This window comes from Bison bison, unplaced genomic scaffold (genome assembly GCF_000754665.1).
Source record: "Bison bison bison isolate TAMUID 2011002044 unplaced genomic scaffold, Bison_UMD1.0 scf7180017864032, whole genome shotgun sequence".
Taxonomy (NCBI): Eukaryota; Metazoa; Chordata; class Mammalia; order Artiodactyla; family Bovidae; genus Bison; species Bison bison.
Window position 1 is genome coordinate 4048932 of NW_011494604.1, and position 8510 is coordinate 4057441.

General features: G+C 39.3%; 1 protein-coding gene across 4 annotated transcripts in view; it reads left to right on the forward strand.

Annotated features, from left to right (window-relative positions):
* KIAA0226 (KIAA0226 ortholog) overlaps positions 1-8510 on the forward strand; it is a 50761-nt gene that overhangs the window by 5192 nt on the left and 37059 nt on the right. The window lies entirely within an intron of this gene.

Consider the following 8510-nt stretch of genomic DNA (forward strand, 5'->3'; position numbering starts at 1 on the left):
GTGGCTGGTGGCTGCCATACTGGACAGCATAGATAGAGAACATTTTCAGCATCACAGAAAGTTCAGTTGAACAATGCTGCTGTGGATTTAAATCTGCGTTTTTTTCAGGAATGAACTGCAGCATGCTTACATGTTTTTAGTTCCTCTGGATCAGGCTCACTTGTAGTATAACCTACAGTTGATTAGGAGAAGAAAAAAATTTTATCATAAGATACTTTTGAGAAGAAAGCAGTAAGAGTCATAATGCCATTCCTCTTTACCACCTTCACCTCTTTAATCACTTCAAGATTATTTTATTTTTGCCTCCTAACCTCCTAGAGAGTCCTTTGAGAGTTTAAAATTTTCCAAGGGTCCCCCCCACCCCGGTTTGTTCTATTTTTGTTATTTGTTCAATGTTTTATTGTTTTCTAGTCAAAGAATATATTTATACTACGTCTACTTTTGAGAATCTGTTGACTTTTTCGTGTGTGCCTTAGTACAAGGCTAGTTTCTGTGACTGTTCTGTATGTCCTTTAAAACAGTGTTCTTAAGGATGTAGTTTTCCAGATGTAATAGAACAACTTTATTCATCGTAGATTATTCAGCTCTTCTAATCACTTTTTTACTTTGAGTTTTCATGATCTTCCATTACTGTTGTTTTTTCTTTTCTATTTCCATTTTTCTTTTTCTTTTCTGCAGTTTTTGTTTTTTGTGTGTGTTGTTTTGCTTGATATGTTTTGAGGCCATGTTATTCGATACATAAGAACTAATGAGAGCTGTATCTTTGTTATTCCTTCTTTGTCTTTTTAAATATTCTTGCCTTGAATTCAACCTAGATATTAATATAGTTTCCTCCTACTTTTTTGTTTGATTGGCTGTTTTATTTGAAATAGTTGAGTTTATTCCATTGATAGTTATTTTTATCTCATCTCAAGTCTTAATTCTGTCATTTTTTAAAACTGATTTTTATAATGTTCTCCTGCTGTTTTCTTTCCTTAGCACTTTTTGAAATAGTTTAGTTTTAGTTCTCATGCTCATCCTCAGTCGTGTTTACTCTTTGCAACCCCATGAACTGTAGCCCACCAGGCTCCTCTGCGCATGGAATTTTTCAGGCAAGAATACTGGAGTAGAGTGCCATTTCCTACTCCAGGGGATCTTCCTGATCCGGGGTCAAGAGAGACAAAAGAGAGACTCTCCAAGACTCTTGGCAGGTGGATTCTTTACCACTTTGCCACCTGGGAAGTCCTAATGGATTATTCAGTTCAGTTCAGTTCAGTTGCTCAGTCGTGTCTGACTCTGCGACCCCATGAGTCGCAGCACGCCAGGCCTCCCTGTCCATCACCAACTCCCGGAGTTCACTCAGACTCACATCCATTGAGTCAGTGATGCCATCCAGCCATCTCATCCTCTGTCATCCCCTTCTCCTCCTGCCCCCAACCCCTCCCAGCATCAGAGTCTTTTCCAATGAGTCAACTCTTCGCATGAGGTGGCCAAAGTACTGGAGTTTCAGCTTTAGCATCATTCCTTCCAAAGATATCCCAGGGCTGATCTCCTTCAGAATGGACTGGTTGGATCTCCTTGCAGTCCAAGGGACTCTCAAGAGTCTTCTCCAACACTACAGTTCAAAAGCATCAATTCTTCAGCACTCGGCTTTCTTCACAGTCCAACTCTCACATCCATACATGACCACAGAAAAAACCATAGCCTTGACTAGATGGACCTTTGTTGGCAAACTAATGTCTCTGCTTTTCAATATACTTTAAAACTCCCTAAAACTGAGGTGACTGAGGCAGTATCTTTCCTCCTTTGCCTTTGCTATTGGAGTGCTGGTGTATGCACTGGTGTATCTTACTTGTAAAGCACTCTTCTACTCAGACAACCTAAGATGTAACTGTAGGGTAATGAGTTTGGCTTTCTTATGTGACTCACAAAATGAACTCTGTTGTCTTTCATTCTATTCAGTAAGCAGATTTGAGTCTCTTGTATACAAGATCATCCAATATTGAGGAAGTCTTTCTGGCTATCCTGCTTCAGTGAGAGCACCATGAACATAAACAGGGCTTTGGAATCTGTGCTGGAAGAGATTCGGCCCTGGTTTAAATGCAGTTAAGATATTCATTGGGCATTGAGCACTGTAATTGGTCCTAATTATCACAAACTGTCCAATCCCAGAATTTTCTCTGAAGCAGAATGGGTAAGAAAGCTTTGTACTAGGTACCCCTTCTGATTTAAAAAATTGGGTTTATTAGATTTATGCTAAGAAGGCTTATTGTGGCAAATAGATGGAGGAACAATGGAAACAGCAAGAGACTTTATTTTGCGGGGCTCCAAAATCACTGCATGAAATTAAAAGATGCTTGCTCCTTGGAAGAAAAGCTATGACAAACATAGACAGCATATTAAAAAGCAGAGACATTACCTTGCCAACAAAGGTCCATCTCGTCAAAGCTATGATTTTTTCCAGTAGTCACGTATGAATGTGAGAGTTGGACCATTAAGAAAGCTGAGCACCAAAGATTTGATGCTTTTGAACTGTGGTGTTGGAGAAGACTCTTGAATCTCTTGGACTGCAAGGAGATCCAACCAGTCAATCCTAAAGGAAATCAGTCCTGAATATTTATTGGAAGGACTGATACTGAAGCTGAAACTCCAATACTTTGGCCACCTGATGCAAAGAACTGACTCATTGGAAAAGACCCTGATGCTGGGAAAGATTGAAGGCAGGAGGAGAAGGGGACAACAGAGGATGAGATGGTTGGATGGCATCACCAACTCAATGGACATGAGTTTGAGCAAACTCTGGGAGATAGTGAAGGGCAGAGAACCCTGGCATGCTTCAGTCCATGGGGGTTGCAAAAAGTTGGACACCACTTAGTAGCTGAACATTAACATGAGATTTATGCAATGGAAGTTCAAAGGAAAAGGAAAGTAATTCTACTATTATCTGCGTGATGGTAGTACTTTCTGTAGGTTATTCTTTATTAATCAGCTGTTCTGTTTTATAGATAAGGGAACTGAAACTTAAGGAGTTTAGTGACTTGCACAGCTGGTTTGTGCAGAGCTATGCTATGTTATGCTATGCTAAGTCACTTCAGTTGTGTCCGACTCTGTGTGACCCCATAGACGGCAGCCCACTAGGCTCCCCCGTCCCTGGGATTCTCCAGGCAAGAACACTGGAGTGGGTTGCCATTGCCTTCTCCAATACATGAAAGTGAAAAGTGAAAGTGAAGTCGCTCAGTCGTGACTGACTCTTAGCGACCCCATGGACTGCAGCCCACCAGGCTCTTCCGTCCATGGGATTTTCCAGGCAAGAGTACTGGAGTGGGGTGCCATTTCCTTATCCATCCTTAGAGCTGAGAGGTATATAATAAAGTCAAATGTGTTTTTTCTATAAGCATATTATTTATTTAAAAAGCATCATATAAATATTTAACTACATACTCTACAAGTTAAATACTATATAATTAAAAACAGAAAATATAGAGCCAAATAAGAAAGTTAACTGCAAATTAAACATTGTAGTTTCTTGCTACCTCAGTGTTATGATACTTATTTCCCTAATTATGTTTTTCCTTGCTTTAAGAATGAATCCATTACTTCTTTCCAGGAAATGCTTTCTGGCATTAAAAGTCCTAGGTGCTTGCCTGACCACAGTCTGTCAGCATAAGATACCTTTGATACTTAAGTATTTAAAAAACCCTTTATGGTACTTTCCAGCTTCTTGTTTGCAAACTTGGTACATATTATTGACCTTTCATTAATTGCTAGCCTGACGGAAGGCGGAAATAGCTCCTCTCTTCTCTACGTTCCCTTATGAAACCAAAAGTAAACACGATTAACATATCACTATTTTTCTTAGTATATGTATGTTGAGATCACAATTATAATTTTACATTCTGCTTTTTATACTTTTACATACTTTCATTAGCTTTGGAAACTCTTCCTAATAAAATGTTTTACTGGTTTCATGATGTTCCACACATGGATGTCACATACCTCTCCTCACATTTCAGGGATCAGATCATTATCTGACTTGGGACAGCCTGACCTTCAACTCTGGTCTCAGGTAGATACCACATGCCAATCCAGACAACTGGCATGTTGTAGATGGGATATGCTAATAAGTTGAAGCTGTTTCTTTTTACCACTAAAAAGAGCACTGAATGTAGAAGATATACCAATATATATTTCTTGCATTGAATCTCATTTTACAGTTGCACAGTACTCACTATTTACTATTGATTTCACTTATTTTTAGTGATTAGTTTTATATTGGTATATGGTATAACACTTCTTTAAAAAATAGCATTTACTTATAACTTTACTGTTTTAACCTGAGTGTCACTTTTAATTGTGATTTGGCATGCTTAAGACTAAGTTGGCATTTAGGGAAACTGTTTTTCTTGGGTATCCTTATTTGAGTTGCTTAAGTAATTCCTGTTCCTTTTCTTTTTTTTTCCTGTTCCTTTTCAAAGAATGTAGTCAAAATCCTCTGAAAAGAAAATAGATAGAACTTTATTCTGCAATTGGCTTTGCTGTTTGTTGATAAAAATAATTCAAGTAGAGATGGATTATACTGTCCCTTGCCACTTGGGCCTAGTTCTTCCTAGACATATGGTGAGATGCTTAGAAAGACCTGCTTTTAATTTATGGTGATTAAAGAAGAGCACTTTGTGGGACTTTCCTGGTGATCCAGTGGTTAAGAATCCCCCTTGCAATGCAGGAGACTCAGGGAACTAAGATCCCTCATGCCTTGGGGCAACTAAGCCCTGCACACTGCAACTGAGACCCGATGCAGCCAAATAAATAAATTTTTTAAAAAAATAAGAAGAAGAAGAGCACTCAGTATACTTGCAGAAGTGGCTCTACAAAGGACTGCTTTGAGCCTAATCTTGTCCTTGCCTGTGCCCAGATGAGGTTACATGTGAATGCAGGATACCATTCAAATAATTATTACCAAACAGGTTTAGCTTAGGAAAGACTGACCTCAGTTGCTAACAATCTGGGTCAATGATGAGGAGGAATATTTTACTTCCTATGGTGATCTATTGACATCTAAGATTCAAATATGAATGGATTAATCCAGCCACTATGTATGGGCTTCAGTTGAATTTAGTATTTTAACTCTCTGAAAATGAAAACAATATTATTAGGGAAAAGGATCCTAAAAAAGGCAAAGACACTGAAGAGACTGATTATATAAATTAAAAAAATTTTTAAAGTTTACTTTTACCTCTACATGCTGCTGCTGCTGTTGCTAAGTCGCTTCAGTCTTGTCCGACTCTGTGCAGCCCCATAGACGGCAACCCAACAGGCTCCCCCATCCCTGGGATTTTCCAAGCAAGAATACTGGAGTGGGTTGCCATTTCCTTGAGCATGTACCAAATATAGATGATTTAGTACATTTTAGAGTAAGAGCCACATTCTTTAGCTTTGGTATCTCAGTGACAATTCATGTTGGGGAAGAAAAGTTCTTTAGTTCATCCAGAAGTTGTTAATAAATCTGAATGATCAAGGTTTCTAGAGTTTCAGTGCTCTTTGTAAAATTTTGGGATCAAAGCCCTAGGATTTAGGGTACTTAATGTCTACATGCAGGATTTATGATGATGTTCTTTGATGGTTAAACTAGTAAGATCAATATAGAATGAATCAGAACACAGATATGCAGAGTCACTTGAGGAACCAGACTGGCTCTCAGGCCTGCACAACTTGATTGTAACCTATTGGAATTGTGTCAGTCAGAACAGGCCAGATTAACCCTGAGGAATCATAGGTGATGGAGAGTCATAGAAGCAAAAGTTGGCAGTCAGTTGGCCCCTGTGATGGCAGTTTCTTACAGTATAACAGTAAATGGCCTTTTAATGACCACCTCAGTCCTGTGTGCATCTTGGTTACCTTGAAATATCTTTCAGGACTGGTTTAGAAATAGAACAGGGAAATGACCAACAGGTACATGAGAAAGTGCTCCACAAGACCAGTCATGAGGGAAATGCAAATCAAAACCAGAGTGTCATCTCACACCTGTTAGAAGGGCTAGCATTTAAAAGGCAAGAGACAACAAGTGTTGGTGAGGATGTGGAGAAAAAGGGACCCTAGGGCATTGTTGGTGGGATTGTAGTCTGGGGCAACCACTTTGAAAAACAGTATGGAGATCCTTCAGGATATTAAAGATAGAATTGGCATATGATCCAGCAGTTCTCCTTCTGAGTATATGTATCCCAAGGAAACAAAATCACTATTTCTTAAAGAATCTGGACCCCCATTTTCATTGCAGTATTATTTAAAATAGCCAAGACATGGAAGCAACCTAAGTGTCCACTGGTAGATGAATTGATAAAGAAAATGCCATACACACAGACACACACATGGGAATATTATTCAGCCATAAAGAAGGAAATCTAGCCATTTTTAACAGCATGAGTGGTGGGCATTAAGCTAAATGAAATAAATCAGACAGAGAATGGCAAATAAGTATTATCTCACTTATATGTGAAATCCCCCAAACCCCAAATGCATAGAAACAGAGAACAGATTGATTGCCAGAGGCAAGGGATGAGGGGGTGGGGGAAATGGGTGAAATGGCCCAAAGGTACAAAGTTATAAGTCAGTTTTAGGGGCATAATGTACAGCATGGTGACTATAGTTAACAGTTCTGTATTGTGGTAATATATTTGAAAGTTGCTAAAAGAGTAGATCTTAAGTGTTCTCATCACAAGGAACAAAGTTATAACGGTGTGAGGCGATAGATGTTCACTGAACTTATTGTGGTAATCATTTCACAGTATATACATAAATCATTATGTTGTATGCCTTAAACTAATATAATGTTATATGTCAGTTACATCTTAGTAAAACTCGGTGGGGGGAGAAATAGAACAGGGGAGCCTGGTGACTCGAATGTTTAATGACATAAGGGTAAAAAAACCCTGGTGTCTCCCCATTTGAATAAATTCTTGATCTCAAGGGCTCTAGAGTAGATCACAGTGGCAGCCATCTGGCTTTTCCTTTTTAGATAATACTCCTGTACCAGACCTAGCTTCATTCATTTTATTTGTCTGCCATTACTCTATTCATCCACTTTTCAAGAATGGCTTAGAAAGTGTACAAAATGTAGGAGAGGTTAGTTTTGAGCACTGATGGAGTTAGAAAGGATTTCAATTCAGAACCCTCCTACCCTTGTAGCTATTTAAATGTTGCTAAACGGGTAATGGTAAAAGTCCCTTGAAGAAATTATAACCATCCCCAGGACTGTCCTTGAAAAGGAAAGAGCAGCATTCTAAAAAGATATGAAAAAGCTAGGCAAAGTGTACAGCATAGCAGTCGGGGGCCCAAGAGGAGGAGTTTGATACCGCATCTCCTCATGTTTTCCTTATCCATTTGATTCTGTGCATCCAATTCTTTTTATTCAATTGCAGCTGGTTTTGAATTTTTATTGGGTAGGAAGCTGTATTGAGAAAATGCTGGGAATTTGGGAGGAACCTTGAATATCATCTAGGGCAGCAATTTTTAGACTTTTCCACTGAAGTACTTCAGATGATCCAGGAGAATAAGCCAATAGTTGATTGACTTGGGGACGTGTCCTAAGTGGCTTAGTGCAAGCTTAGGACATTTTTGCCTCAATTTTAGCTTAAAAAATCATGGGAGAAAATCATGGGCAATTTTTATTCTTATCTATAATATTTGTGTACAGATATATATACTTAGTACTGGAAATACAGTTAATAAAAAGTTGTTTTTTGACTTTTTTGTTCAGGCAAAGGTTTCTGGTTTTCAGCAAATGTCCTTCATCTCTTTATATAGTGCTCACATAATGTCATTGCCCAGAAATGGATCTTTACCAACTGAGCCACTGGGGAAGCCCAGAAATGGATCTTAATGGCTCACAAGCCAAGAAACACAGGGTTATGGGCTACTTGTATGAGGATAAAATGATAGTAGATGAAGATCACCTTACAAAGAACAATATGCTATGTAAATATGAGGGCTTTTTTTTTTTTAATTTTAAAAACTTAGTGTTCTTTGCAGCTTCAGTCCTCTCAGAATTGGGTCTTCAGTTCAGTTCAGTTCAGTCACTCAGTCGTGTCCGACTCTTTGCGACTCCATGAATCACAGCACACCAGGCCTCCCTGTCCATCACCAACTCCTGGAGTTCACTCAGACTCACGTCCATCGAGTCAGTGATGCCATCCAGCCATCTCATCCTCTGTCATCCCCTTCTCCTCCTGGCCCCAATCCCTCCCAGCATCAGAGTCTTTTCCAGTGAGTCAACTCTTCGCATGAGGTGGCCAAAGTACTAGAGTTTCAGCTTCAGCATCATTCCTTCCAAAGAAACCCCAGGGCTGATCTCCTTCAGAATGGACTGGTTGGATCTCCTTGCAGCCCAAGGGACTCTCAAGAGTCTTCTCCAACACCACAGTTCAAAAGCATCAATTCTTCGGCGCTCAGCTTTCTTCACAGTCCAACTCTCACATCCATACATGACCACTGGAAAAACCATAGCCTTGACTAGATGGATCTTTGTTGGCAAAGTA